The 15,704-nt window shown below is 44.9% G+C and overlaps 1 protein-coding gene across 1 annotated transcript in view; it reads right to left on the bottom strand.

The window, feature by feature from the left end:
* The window catches only part of LOC144674471 (transcription factor CP2), a 145,780-nt gene that overhangs the window by 119,196 nt on the left and 10,880 nt on the right, over positions 1-15,704 (bottom strand). The window lies entirely within an intron of this gene.

Raw genomic sequence — 15,704 nt, 5'->3', positions numbered from 1 at the left:
TATTTTTAAAAAATGTATTAAAAATTCAGATATATTTAACAGCGGTAACTGCTTTTCACAAAAAATAAGCAGAGTGCTTAACCCACCAGTGAGTAACCCGATTTTAAATAACTGAAAATGGCTTTAAACAAAATACATAGAAGTCAACTTAGATTAAAAAAATATATTTTATAGTGTTCCTAATGTCCTTGCACCCATTGAAAAAAAGCTGCTTCTTTGTAGAACACAGGGGTAGCTGCAACTCCCACCCCCAATCCAAACATACAGTGAATTAATTCACATTTCAGAAACTAGAAAAAGACACAACCAAAAAAAAGAGGAGGTGGGAGAAAGTACAGAGAGCTGCATTGGTGTTTAACTGGAACAAGCAGTTGGCACTATACACAATTCATTCACCACTCCAGTGTGCTAGTCACTTACCGTTGCACAGAATGCCCTGTTGCAAGCAAACCATTTTCCATGTTATTTAGGTTTCAAATACTTAGCACCCGACTATGGCAAGCTGCAGCTAACAATAATCACTCGGGTAATTTTAATAGGCTTAATAATTGAGCAACTCAATGGACTGTGTTCAATTTTCCAACTGACTGTTTTTAATGTGGGGTTCACAGAAATCCAAGTAAAGCAGCACATTCTTTGGAGAATAGTTACACACTTATCAGCAGCTATACTGAGTTTTAATTAGCTTTCCTTTATTTGCAAGGTTATATTTTATAGTCTCAATTGCTTTACAAGCAGGTTCTGGAACAACAGACCCATTTTAGGATGCTGTAAGCTAGTGGTCGGATAGCAATATTTTCCTTCCATATTTTAGTTTTTAGCTGAAATTTCAATTTGACTGTCTTTTCTGCCTGATCCTACGTCAAGACAATTAATGCAAACATCAGGTTGAAAAACAGGAACGGACCAGAGTCTCTGGTACTCACTGCGAAAACCACCATGCTTTTTCACCTTTTAAAACCCAACATTTTTTTCACCTCCAGCTTGCATCAAAACTCAACAACTGCTCTTTTATTCTATTTAGCAAGAGGGATCTTTGAAGTTAAAATGTCCTATACAAATGCAATTTGTTCCAAAAGGATATTTGCCCCCTTGTTAAAAAGGAAAATAATTTTTATTCAAGGTGAAGTATTATATTTTGTGTATTTCAATACAAAATGGCTAACACCAGCAACTGAAACTATTTTCCTTGCAGTGTATATAATCCTTCCACATACATCAGGACAATAAGTACACAGACTATAAAATACAATGACATGCCACAAGTATATAATTTGCTCACCACAAACACCAGAGTTGAAGCAGAAGCTACAGTTTTAACTATTCAGCAGACACCAACACAGTTAGTGTTCTTGAACTGGAGGGAGCAGCAATCAGTGCATGCTTCACTGCTGCAAGTCACCTTCTTTTGCCTCATTCTCTGGCTGATCATTTGACATACATCATTCATCCTGCTCTCAGCCAATACTTCAGGCTTTTATACTACTGTGGTTTCCGACATTACAGCAGTGACTGCACTTCAAATCAACCTCATTGGCTGTGAAGTGCTTTGAGGTGTCCCGAGGACACGAAAGGTGCAATATAAATGCAAGTTATTTCTTTTTAGACAGCTAACAAACAAGGCAGCAGAAAATTTAAAGAAACTTTTGTGGGTGAGGGAGAGGCATGAAAAATAGGGGAAAAGAAAGGCACTAACTATAAGAATAATCTTCCAACGACCAATGTTAATGCCCTTCCCTGCGCCTCCTTCACTCTGGAGGTTGGTAATCAGTATTGCATGCTGAGGGAGATGTGGCAGCGTACTGTTATTGTCACCAGATGAGTAATCCAGAGCGCCACAGTAATGCTCTGCGGATTTGGGTTCGAATCCCACCACGGCAGATGGTGAAACTTGAATTTAATACATTTCTGGAATTAAAAGTCTGATGATGGCCATGAAACCATTGTCTATTGTTGTAAAAACACATCTAGTCACTAATGTCCTTTAGGGAAGGAAATCTGCTGTCCTTACCTGGACTGGTCTACATGTGACTCCAGCCCCACAGCAATGTGGTTGATTATTAAATGCCCTCTGAAATGGCCTAGCAAGCCACTCACTTCTATCAAATCACTGGAAAGTCTAAAAGGAACAAAACCGGACAGACCACCCAGCATCGACCTAGGCACCGGAAACAACAACAGCAAACTCAGCCCTGTCGACCCAGCAAACTCCTCCTTACTAACATCTGGGGGCTAGTCCCAAAATTGGGAGAGCTGTCTCACAGACTAGTCAAGCAACAGCCTGACATAGTCATCCTCACAGAATCACACCTTACAGACAATGTCCCAGACACCACCATCACCATCCCTGGGTATGTCCTGTCCCACCGGCAGGACAGACCCAGCAGAGGTGGCAGCACAGTGGTATACAGTCAGGAGGGAGTTGCCTTGGGAGTCCTCAACATCGACTCTGGACCCATGAAGTCTCATGGTATCAGGTCAAACATGGGCAAGGAACCCCCTGCTGATTACCACATACCCCCCTCCCTCAGCTGATGAATCAGTGCCCCTCCATGTTGAACACCACTTGGAGGAAGCACTGAAGGTGACAAGGGTGCAGAATGTACTCTGGGTGGGGGACTTCAATGTCCATCACCAATAGTGGCTCGGTACCACCACTACAGACCGAGCTGGCTAAGTCCTAAAGGACATAACTGCTAGACTGGGTCTGCAGCTGGTGGTGAGGGAACCAAGAAGGAAAATCATGCTTGATCTCATCCTCACCAACCTGCCTGCCACAGATGCACCTGTCTATGACAGTATCAGTAGGAGTGACCACCACATAGTCCTTGTGGAGACAAAGTCCCGCCTTCACATTGAGGATACCTTTCATCATGTTGTGTGGCACTACCACCGTGCTAAATGGGATAGATTTCAAACAGATCTAGCAACTCAAGACTGGGCATCCATGAGATACTGTGGGCCATCAGCAGCAGCAGCAGAACTGTACTCAATCAAAATCTCTAACCTCATGGCCCAGCATATCCACCACTCTACCATGACTAACAAACCAGGGGATCGGCCCTGGTTCAATGAAGAGTGCAGGAGAGCATGTCAAGAACAACACCAGGCATACCTAAAAATGAGGTGTCAACCTGGTGAAGCTACAACACAGGACTACTTGTGTGCCAAACGGCATAAGCAGCAAGTGACAGACAGAGCTAAGCGATCCCACAACCAACGGATCAGATCTAAGCTCTGCAGTCCTGCCACATCCAGTCGTGAGTGGCAGTGGACAATTAAACAATTCACTGGAGGAGGAGGCTCCACAAATATCCCCATCCTCAATGATGGGGGAGCCCAGCACATCAGTGCAAAAGATACGGCTGAAGCATTTGCAACAATCTTTAGCCATAAGTGCCAAGTGGATGATCCATCTTGGCCTCCTCCGGAGGTCCCCAGCATTACAGATGCCAGTCTTCAGCCAATTCGGCTCACTCCACTCCAAGAAATGGCTGAAGGGACTGGATACTGCAAAGGTTATGGGCCCTGACAATATTCCAGCAATAGTACTGAAGACTTGTTCTCCAGAACTTGCCGCGCCCCTAGCCAAGCTGTTCCAGTACAGCTACAACACTGGCATCTATGCAGCTGTGCAAAAAAATTGCCCAGGTATGTCCTGTACACAAAAATCAGGACAAATCCAACCCGCCCAATTACCGCACCCCCATCAGTCTATTCTTGGTCATCAGTAAAGTGATGGAAGGGGTTATCAACAAGGCTATCAAGCGGCACTTGTTTAGCAATAACCTGCTCACTGATGCTCAGTTTGAGTTCCGCCAGGGCCACTCAGCTCCTGACCTCATTACAGCCTTGGTTCAAACATGGACATAAAAGCTGAACTCCAGAAGTGACGTGAGGGTTCCTGCCCTTGACATCGAGGCAGCATTTGGCCGAGTGTGGCATCAAGGATCCCTAGCAAAACTAGAGTCAATGGGAATCGGGGGAAAACTCTTCACTGGTTGGAGTCATACCTAGCACAAAGGAAGATGGCTGTGGTTGTTGGAAGTCAATCATCTCAGTTCCAGGACATCACTGCAGGAGTTCCTCAGGGTAGCGTCCTAGGCCCAACCATCTTCAGCTGCTTCATCAATGACCTTCCTTCCATCATAAAGTCAGAAGTGGAGATGTTCGCTGATGATTGCACAATGTTCAGCACTATTCGCGACTCCTCAGATACTGAAGCAGTCCATGTTCAAACTCAGCAAGACCTGGATAAGATCCAGGCTTGGGCTGACAAGTGGCAAGTAACATTTGCACCACACAAGTGCCAGGCAATGACCATCTCCAACAAAAGAGAATCCAGCCATCGCCCCTTGACATTCAATGGCATTAGCATCACTGAATCCCCTACTATCAGTATCCTAGGGGTTACCATTGACCAGAATCCCAACTGGACTAGCCATATAAATACTGTGAATACAACAGCAGGTCAGAGTCTGGGAATCCTGTGGTGAGTAACTCGTCTCCTGACTCCCCAAAGCCTGTCCACCATCTACAAGGCGCAAGTCGGCAGTGTGATGGAATACTCTCCACTTGCCTGGATGAGTGCAGCTCCAACAACACTCAAGAAGCTCAACACCATCCAGGACAAAGCAGCTCGCTTGATTGGCACCCCATCCACAAACATTCACTCCCTCCACCAATGACACACAATGGCAGCAGTGTGTACCATCTACAAGATGCACTGCAGGAACTCAGCAAGGCTCCTTCAACAGTACCTTCCAAACCCACGACCACTACCATCTAGAAGGAACACCACCACCCGGAAGTTCCCCTCCAAGCCACTCACCGTTCTGACTTGGAAATATTCTTTCACAGTTGCTGGGTCAAAATCCTGGAACTCCCTTCCTAACAGCACCACATGGATGTACCTACACCACATGGACTGCAGTGGTTCAAGGTGGCGGCTTACCACCACTTTCTCTCGGGCAACTAGGGATGGACAATAAGTGCCATAAACGAGTAAATCCCATGAATGAATAAAAAAAAGACTTTGATCTCTGCACAAATTGATTGCATCACCCTCTGCCCATTCACAGTATATGTCTCACAAGCTACCATCATCAGTTTATACAGACACACATTCTAATATCAATATTAAAAAACATACAATTAATTCAGAATTAGCACAATAATTCAGAATTACAAGGTCAGCTTGCTTTTGAGATACAAGTTCTTTTCAGTTGCTCCCTGACCAATTTTCCAATTATAGCACCCCCCCACTCCCACCCCAAGCCTCTCCAGTGAGTGAGGGTGACTGTGTGCAAGTAAGCAATGAGGATCCTGATGCCCTGCTGCACCCATCTGCTAGTGCTGTATGTTCGTAAAGCAGGTCCCTTGCTCTACTGGCCAAGAAATTCATTGCACACCCTACCGCTTCCTCTGGTTAAGTCTGGGGCAGGAAGGTCTGCAGGTGGCCCTAGCTGGGGTGGGGAACAGGACACTGATTGCCAGAATTGGTATTTAAAAATACAAAGCGCATGGGCATCATGAAATTATGAAAGGCATAGATAGGGTAGACAGGAAGGAACTTTTCTCCTTGGTGGAGGGATCAATGACCAGGGGGCATAGGTTTAAGGTAAGGGGCAGGTGTTTGAGAAAAGCAAAATACTACGGATGCTGGAAATCTGAAATGAAAACAGAAAATGCTGGAAAAACTCAACAGGTCTGACAGCATCTGTGGGGATAGAAACAGAGTTAACGTTTCGAGTCCATATAACTCTTCTTCAGAGCTAACGAGAAGTAGAAAAAGATGAAATTTATACTGTTTAAGGGAGGGTGGAGCAGGTGAAGCTGGATAGAAGGCCAGAAATAGGTGTGGGGGCTAAGGAGAGTCTGACAAAGCTATCAGGGACACAAGACAAAGTGAGTGTTAATGGTAGTGTTAAGAGCTAAAGAAGGTGCTGATAGTACCATAAAGGTAAGAAAGCAGAATGTGATAATAGCAGAACAAGGGTCAGCGCTTTGTGAAAGAACAAGGAACAAGTAACAATGGCCCTATTGGGGTTGGGTGGGGGCGGCAGTTGGGAAAAAGGATAGAAAAAGGGATAAAAAGGGGATAAAACAATGAATGAATAAAAATAAAGTAAATCAAGAAATTAAAAGGGATCAAGAAGGTGTGAGGATGAAGGAGAGAGTTCATGGTCTGAAGTTGTTGAACTCAATGTTAAGTCCGGAAGGCTGTAAAGTGCCTAATCGGAAGATGAGGTGCTGTTCCTCCAGTTTGCGTTGAGCTTCACTGGAACAATGCAGGAGGCCAAGGACAGACATGTGGGCATGAGAGCAGGTGCTTGAGATGATGGGATCAGCAGTACAAATGGACTAGACCAGGGAAATGGCTGGTTTGAGAGAGTCTCAATAGTGAACAAGCTGTGTAACAGGATTCCAGAGGTCTGACTGGAAATGTATTATCTGCTCTTCAATAAGGTGAATACCTGAAACATGACATAATCATCACATATGGAAAATAAGAGTAAATCATTTCTAAATAAGAAATCAGTCTAGACCTTGTGTAGCATTGAGAAGAAGCCAATGAAGATTTTTTCTTGTTAGAGGAAACCTTGTGAAATGGCTGCAGTTCTCTTAGGTTTTTTGCTTCACTCGGGAATCATTTAGTTGAGCAGCTGGTGGGGGTGGGGAAATGGATAGGTGAAGTAGAGAGAATGGACGGTTGGTGCATGAGATGAACATGAGATGGACATGGGCAAGCACTGGAGTCTGATGCCCTTTTCTTGCCTGGACTTACATTAAAAAATTACAAAATTCCTGCACTTATTACTTTCAAAAAAGAGCTGTCCATTTTCAAGTTTCAGACAAACACCATCACGTAACCAATATTATACAGCATAGCTTCAACTCAAGCATGTACTGAAAAGTGCTCCTAAAAATCAGATTAAAAACTGTCCAGCCTCCATTATATCATTCAGGAAGTTAAAAAGGTGTGTAAAGCAACACCTCATTACTCATTAGCCTAGCCCACAAGCACAAGAACAGGTTCCTGGCCCTAATTTCCCAGGTCATGATTGATGGCACAGCTGGAGAGCTGCTCCTAAAAAATCTCAAACAAGTGTGTTCAATCAGCCTCTAAGAGATGGATATATTTATTCAGCAAGAAAGACAATGAGAAGGATGCATCATCTGTGGCTAACTAAGGAAGTTAAGGATGGTATTAAATTGAAAGAAAAGGCATACAATGCTGCAAAGATTAGTGATAGGCCAGAAGATCAGGAAAATTATAGAAACCAAAGGGTGACTTAAAAAAATAAAGGAAGGAGAAATTAGAGTATGACAGAAAACTGGCAAAAAAAATGAACACAGACAAGCAGGGTGGACAAAGAGAAACGAGATGTATCACAGAATCTTTACAGTGCAAAAGGCCATTCGGCCCATCAAGTCTGCACTGTCTCACTGAAAGCATCCTACCTAGACCCACTCCCCCGCCTTATCCCCGTAACCTTGCACATTCTCTCTTTTCAGGGAGCAATCCAATTCCCTTTCAAATACCTCGATCAAACCTGCCTCCACCACCCTCTCAGGAAGTTCGTTCCAGACTCCAACCACCCTCTGGGAGTGAAAAAAATGTTTTCCTCACATCACATTTAGTTCTTTTGCCAATTATTTTGAATCTGTGCCCTCTCGTTCTTGATGTTCTCTTGAGTGGGAGCAGTTTCTCATTATTTACTGGAATCATTCTTGTGAATCTCCTCTGTACTCTCTCCAATGCCTTCACATCCTTCCTCAAGTATGGCACCCAGAACTGGAAGCAGTACTCCAGATGAGGCCTAAGTTAGTGTCTTAAACAAGTTCAACATGACCTCCTTACTCTTGTACTCAATGCCCCTATGAATAAAGCCAAAGATGCTATAGAACCATAGAAAATTTACAGCACAGGAGGACATTCGGCCCATCTTGTCCATGCCAGCCCAAGGACACCCAGGTGCCCTTTCTAATCCCACCTTCCTGCACCCGGTCCATAGCCCTGCAGCCTGCAGCACTTAAGGTGCAGATCCAGGTACTTATTAAAAAGAGTTTAGAGCTTCTGCCTCTACCACCAACTTGGGCAGCGAATTCCAGACACCCACAACCCTCTGCGTATAAAAGTTCCTCCTCATGTCCCCCCTCCACCTTCTGCCACTTATCTTGAATCTATGTCCCCTGGTTCTAGAATTCTCCACCAAGGGAAACAATTTTATCCTGTCCACTCTATCTATTCCCCTCATATGTGCTTTATTAACTGCTCTCTCAACATGCCCTGCCATCTTCAATGACTTATGTACATATACACCAAGGTCCCTCTGTTCCTGCATCTCCTTTAGAGTTTCCCCCTTTATTTCATACTGTCTCTCCATATTCTCCCTGCCAAAATGAATTACCTCACACTTCTCTGCATTGAATTTCATCTGCCACTTGTCTGCCCAATCCACCAACATGTCTATGATCTTTTGAAGATCAAGATTATCCCCATCACAGTTGACAACATTTCCAATCTTCATATCATCTGCAAATTTTGAAATCATGCCCTGCACACCACAGTCTAGGTCATTAATATATATCAGGAAGAGCAAGGGTCCCAACACTGACCTGAGAAACTCTGCTACAAACCCTCCTCCAATCTGAAAACCAACCATTTCTCACTACTCTCTGTTTCCTGTCACTTAGCCAATTTCTTATCTAAGTTCTCACTTTCCCTTTTATTCCATGAGCTAGAATCTTGCTCACAAGTCTGTGTGACACTGTATCAAATGCCTTTTGAAAATTCATATACACCACATCAAAGGCATTGCCCTTATCAACCTTCTCTATTATCTCCTTAAAAAACTCCAGCAAGTTAGTTAAACATGATTTTCCCTTAATGAATCAATGCTGGCTTTCCTTAATTATCCTGCACTTGTCTAAGTGACTATTGATTTTACCCCATACTGTAGTTTCCAGAAGTTTCCCTACCACTGAAGTCAGATGATCGGTCTGTAGTTGCCGGCTTTATCCTTGCACCCCTTTTTGAACAAGGGTGTAACATTCGTAATTCTCCAATCCTCTGGCAACCACCCCTGTGTCTAAGGAAGGCTGGAAGATTATCACTAGTGCCTCTACAATTTCCACACTCACTTCCCTCAGTACCCTCATCCGGTCCTGGTACCTTATCTATTCTAAGTAAAGATAGCCTAACACCACCTCCTTCTCAATTGTAAATTCTTCTAGTGTATCAGTACTATTGTCTCTCACCTCGGCCTGGGTAGCTTCTTGTTCCTTTGTAAAGTCAGATGTGAGGTACTTACTTACCTCTGCTATTTCTACAGCCTCCATGTGCAAGTCCCCTTTTTTATCCCTAATCGGCCCTACTCTTCCTTTTACCACCCTTTCGTCTGCCTTCTCAATGGACCGGGAACATACTGTTGCAGAAACTTATCTTGAACACATTCCAGGAACTCTTGCCCCTTTGTACCATTCCTATCGGTCTATATTTGGATAATTGAAGTCACCCATTATAATTACTCTAAAATTCTTGCACCTCTAATTTCTTTGCAAATGTGTTTCTCCACATCCCTTCCGTCAGTTGGTGGTCTATAGACGACACCAATGTTATTGCATCCTTTTCATTCCTTACCTCTAGCCAGAGAGATTCTGTACTTGGCCCCTCTGGAACATCCTCTCTCTCCAGTACTGTAATGCCATCTTGAATCAATATTGCCACTCCCCTAACTTTTCATCCATTCCTGTCTCCCCTAAACACCTTGTGCCCAGGAATATTTAACACCCAGACCTTCACTGAGCCAGGTCTCTGTTATAGCAATAATGCCATAATTCCATTTGTCAACCTGTGCCTGCAGTTCACTAATTTTATTAACCACACTCTGTGCATTCACATATATGCACATTAACCCTGATTTAGACTTTACTTTCCCCCTTACTCTGTCACCATCACATGACTTACTATCGCCTACTCAAATTCTATCAAACTCTCCAAGTATTCTGTCTACCTTGATGCAATTCTGATACATCTGCATTATTAGTTAATACTTTTCTACTTCCCAATGCCAGTTCCTCTCTTCTCCACTCGAATTTCCCCTCAGGTTCCCATCCCACTGCCAATCTAGTTTAAACCCCCCACAACAGCACTAGCAAGCCTCCCAGTGAGGACACTAGTCCCAGCCCTGTTAAGGTGTAACCCGTCCTTCTTGTACAGATCCCACCTGCCCCAGGACTGGTCCCAATGCCTCAGAAATCTAAAGCACTCCCTCCTACACCATTTCTCCAACCACTTGTTAAACTGCTCAATCTTCCAACTCTTATGTTCACTCGCACATGGCACTGGGAGTAATCCTGAGATTACTGCTTTTGAGGTCCTGCATTTTAATTCCCTTCCCAACAGCCTAAAATCTGCTTTTTAAAAAAAAATTCATTCATGGGATGTGGGCTTCGCTGGCTGGGCCGGCATTTATTACCCATCCCCAATTGCCCTTGAGAAGGTGGGGGTGAGCTGCCTTCTTGAACCGCTGCAGTCCATGTGGTGTAGGTACACCCACAGTGCTGTTAGGAAGAGAGTTCCAGGATTTTGACTCAGCAACAGTGAAGGAACGGCGATATATTTCCAAGTCAGGATGGTGAGTGACTTGGAGGGGAACTTCCAGGTGGTGGTGTTCCCATGTGTCTGCTGCACTTGTCCTTCTAGAAGGTAGTGGTCGTGGGTTTGGAAGGTGCTGTGTAAGGAGCCTTGCTGAGTTCCTGCAGTGCATCTTGTAGATGGTACACACTGCTGCCACTGTGCGTGGGTGGTGGAGGGAGTGAATGTTTGTACATGGGGTGCCAATCAAGCGGGACTGCTTTGTCCTGGATGGTGTTGAGCTTCTTGAGTGTTGTTGGAGCTGCACTCATCCAGGCAAATGGAGAGTATTCCAACACACTCCTGACTTGTGCCTTGTACCTGGTGGACAGGCTTTGGGGAGTCAGGAGGTGATTTACTCGTCACAGGATTCCCAGCCTCTGACCTGCTCTTGTAGCCACAGTATTTATGTGGCTAGTCCAGTTCAGTTTCTGGTCAATGGTAACCCCCAGGATGTTGATAGTGGGGGATTCAGTGATGGCAATGCTATTGAATGTCATGGGGCCATGGTTAGATTCTCTCTTGTTGGAGGTGGTCATTGCCTGACACTTGCATGGCGCAAATGTAACTTGCCACTTGTCAGCCCAAGTCTGGATATTGACCAGGTCTTGCTGCATTTGGATATGGACTGCTTCAGTGTCTGAGGAGTCACGAATAGTGAACATTGTGCAATCATCAGCGAACATCTCCACTTCTGACTTTATGATGGAAGGAAGGTCATTGATGAAGCAGCTGAAGATGGTTGGGCCGAGGATACTACCCTGAGGAGCTCCTGCAGTGATGTCCTGGAGCTGAGATGACTGACCTCCAACAACCACAACCATCTTCCTTTGTGCTAGGTATGACTCCAACCAGCAGGGAGTTTTCCCCAGATTCCCATTGACTCCAGTTTTGCTAGGGCTCCTTGATGGCATGCTCTGTCAAATGCTGCTTAGATGTCAAGGGCAGTCACTCTCACCTCACCTTGACTTCAACTCTTTTGCCCATGTTTGAACCAAGGCTGTAATGAGGTCAGGAGCTGAGTGGCCCTGGCAGAATCCAAACTGGGCATCAGTGAGCAGGTTATTGCTAAGCAAGTGCCATTTGATAGCACTGTTGATGACCCCTTCCATCACTTTACTGATGATCGAGTTTAGACTGATGGGGCGGTAATTGGCTGGGTTGGATTTGTCCTGCATTTTGTGTACAGAACATAGCTGGGTAATTTTCCACATAGCTGGGCGGATGCCAAGTATCATAGCTGTAGCTGGAACAGCTTGGCTAGGGTCCAAGGAGCCTCATCCCTTTTCCTGTCTATTTTATTGGTCCCAATGTGGACCATGACCTCTGGCTGTTCACCCTCCCCAAAAAGTACATCCTGCAGCTGCTCTGTGGCATCCTTGACCCTGGCACCAGGGAGGCAACATGCCATCCTGGAGTCACGTCTATGGCTGCAGAAATGCCTATCTGCTCCTCTAACTATAGAATCCCCTACCACTACAGCTCTTCCACTCTTCCTCCTCTCCTCCTGTGCAGCTGAGCCACCCATGGTGCCATGAACTTAGCTATTGCTACAGTCCTGAGGAGCCATCTCATTCACCAATATCTCAAAATGAAAAAGCAGTTAGAGAGTGAGATAGCCTCAGGGGATTCCTGCACTACCTGCCTGTTTCTCTTCGATACTCTGGCATTCACTCATTCCCTCTCTGCCTGTGTACTTGTTAGCTGCGGTGTGACCACCTCTCTAAACGTGCTATCCAGGTAATCCTCAGCCTTGTAAATGCACCACAGTGACTCCAACTGCCTTCCAAGTTCCACAAACCCAGAGCTCAAGTTTCTGCAGCTGGTGACACTTCCTGCAGATGTAATCATCGAGGGCACTTTGTGTCTGCATGACTTCCCACATCCTGCAGGATGCACATTCCACATGGCTGAGCTGCACTGACATACCTTAAACTTTATATCAAGTGCTTACTGCAGTATGGTAATAATATAACTGACCTGCCACTCACTAATCTCCTCCTCTGTGCCAAGTCCAGAAGGGCCTATACTTACCAACCAATCAATTTACAGGACTCCTGTGACATCACTTTTAGATTTTATCTGTAAACTCCCGCCTTTCTCTATCTTTTAAGCTCTCAGACCTCTCCAGTTTATTACAAGTTATTGACTAACCTACTTCTTCCATTGCACCAAAGTGCAAATCAAATGATGGAGACTGAAATGAAAAAAACGGAAGGAGCACCTCCTTTTCCCCCCACCCTGCACATCACTGAACTCCCAACTGACCAAGCTCTACTTCTTGCATAAACCTTACCTAAAGCACCTCTTTCCCCCTATGCACCGAATTCCCACTTTGAATCAAATTCCCAAGTACTCACTCTGTCTTCATTTCACTAATGCATAATCTCCCCTTCTGACTGTGCTCCAAACTGACCTCTATGTAATGTATTTGGATTTCCAAAAGGCTTTCGATAAGGTGCCACGTAAAAGGTTACTACACCAGAGCTCATGGTGCCGGGGGTGATATATTAGCATGGATGAGGATTGGCTAACTAACAGGAAAGAGAGTCAGGATAAATGGGTAATTTTCAGGTCCACAGTTCACTCCTCGACAGTGGAGACCTGGACAACATATGCTAGGCAGGAGAAAAAGCTGAACAGTTTCCATCTTCGCTGTCTCAAACGTATCTTCAACTCAGAATTAATACACTCCAGGGCCTCCATCAGCACACATACATTGCTACGCAAACGTCAGCGCTGGCTCCGCCATGTTCATCAGATGTGACGGCTGTATACCCAAAGACCTTCTGTACGGTGAACTGATCACTGCGTCACCACCTCTTGGGTGTCTGTTCCTCTGCTACAAGGACACCTGCAAGTGAGATATTAAAACGGCAGACTGACACAGATAACAGACGGTTGCTGAAGGCTGGGACCTCCTGTAGGCTGACTGTTTGCAAGGGCAGTGGAAAAGGTGAGCAGAAACAGAAAGCACAGCTGGCCAAGAAGAGGGACCAGAGAATCGTGCACCTTCCCAGCCTGTCTTCATCCACAGCGAATGCTGCAGAGGCTGCCATTCCACAGTGAGGCTCCTGAGCCACACGAGGTGATGCTTAACACAGTTGATCACTACGGTGCAAACCTTACAAGATGGAAGGCTGCCACCAATGTTTCAGGTTGGCAAACCATAACTAGTGGAGTGCCACAGGGATCAGTGCTGGGGCCTCAACTATTTACAATCTACATTAATGCCTTGGATGAAGGGACAGAGTGCACTGTAGCCAAATTTGCTGACAATACTGTTATGAAGATGCATTATAAAAAAATGTTCATTTAGAATGTCATCAGCTGGACATACATATGTATTGAACTTCTTTGAAACAAACATTTTTCCTATGCAAAGGACACTGGCTTACAGCAGCTACTATGTTGCAATAGCGAAGGACACAAGCTACTTTTATAGAGACACTGAACCTGTGGAGCGCTCAGAGGTCATGTGATCCAGCTCGGGTGTAAAAAGATACTGTATTTTTGGTTAGTCAGAGAGACACTGTTACGGGGCAACAGCCCATCTCTCTTCTGAAACCTCTCTTATCAAAACTGAGCTGCTTGTGATTTGAAAAACCCATGGATCTCAATGCTGCCAAGCAAGAGTTCTTAAATGTGAATTCTGAATCAACACCACTGCTTCCAGTGAGAAACTCCAAGAACCAGCAGCTACTGTTGAGTGGGACCCTACAGCTGTAAACAAGCATCTGGACACTGATTTTTTTCTGACTTTACTTGTAACTTGGCCAAATTTTTAGTTTCTGATACTTTGCAGCTTTTTCTCCCCTTTACATGCTTTTGGGGGGGGGGGGAGAGTGGAATTGTGTGTCTGTTGTTTTTGCATTTGTAGGTAGTTGAACATATTTATACATTTTAAACCTCCTTACTTGTTACCTTCAGGAGCTTGGCTGGCTTAAATATATATTAAATTGAATTTACATGGGAGGTGATATTTCCAAACTATTATAACCAACTCAGGAGAGGGACAAGGAGAGTTAGTTCACCCCTGCTGACCTGGTCATAACAATATGAAGACAGATGGGAAAGTAGGCTGTGAGGAGGGCACAAGCCTGGAGGTAAAGTGAGTGGGAAAATATTTGGCAGATGAAGCTTAATGTGGGAAAATGTGAGGTTGTCCACTTTGGCAGGAAAACTAAAAACAGCATATTATTTAAATAGAGAGAGACTGCAGAATGCTGCAGTACAGAGGGATCTGGGTGTCCTGGTACATGAATCACAAGAAGTTCACAAACAGGTACAGCAAGTGATTAGGAAGGGAAATGCAATGTTGGGGTTTATTGCAAGGGGGATGGAGTATAAAAGTAGGGAGGGTTTTGTTACAGCTGTACAGAGCATTGGTGAGACTACACCTACAATACTGTGTATAGTTTTGATCTCTGTATTTAAGGAGGGATATACTTGCATTGGAAGCAGTTCAGAGAAGGTTCACTCGGCTGATTCCTGGGATGAAGGGGATTGTCTTATGAGGAAAGGTTGAACAGGTTGGGTCTAGACCCATCGGAGTTTAGAAGAATGAGAGGTGATCTTATTGAAACATACCAGATTCTGAGGGGATATGACAGGGTGGATGCTGGGAGAATGATTCCCCTCATGGGAGAGTCTAGAACCGGGGGTGGGGAGACACAGTTTCAGAATAAGGAGTTTCCCATTTCAGATGGAGATGAGGAGGAATTTCCTCTCTCAGAGGACCATTAGTCTATGGAATTCTCTCCCCCAGAGAGCAGTGGAAGATAATGCCCAAGGACAGGGAACGTTTGCAAAGTCAACTAGCATGGGTGACAGGAAGAGAGGTTGCATGGTCAGCAGTTAGGAGGAGTCAGGTCTAGGAAGGAGGTTGGCACCTTGTCTCTTGAGGAGATAGGACACAAAGGCACTGGATAAGGGTAGAGGGAAACATTGGGAGAGAGTGGAGGCGGCATGGGAGGAGTTTTAAAGAGGTAGCTGGTCAGGAGGAAAAAAAGCCCTATGTCCTGGGGAAGTGAGCAATTTTTGGCAGAGGAGAGAGAGGCCT

This window comes from Cetorhinus maximus, unplaced genomic scaffold, assembly GCF_964194155.1.
Source record: "Cetorhinus maximus unplaced genomic scaffold, sCetMax3.hap1.1 HAP1_SCAFFOLD_667, whole genome shotgun sequence".
Taxonomy (NCBI): domain Eukaryota; kingdom Metazoa; phylum Chordata; class Chondrichthyes; order Lamniformes; family Cetorhinidae; genus Cetorhinus; species Cetorhinus maximus.
This window is presented reverse-complemented; position numbering and strand designations above follow the sequence as displayed.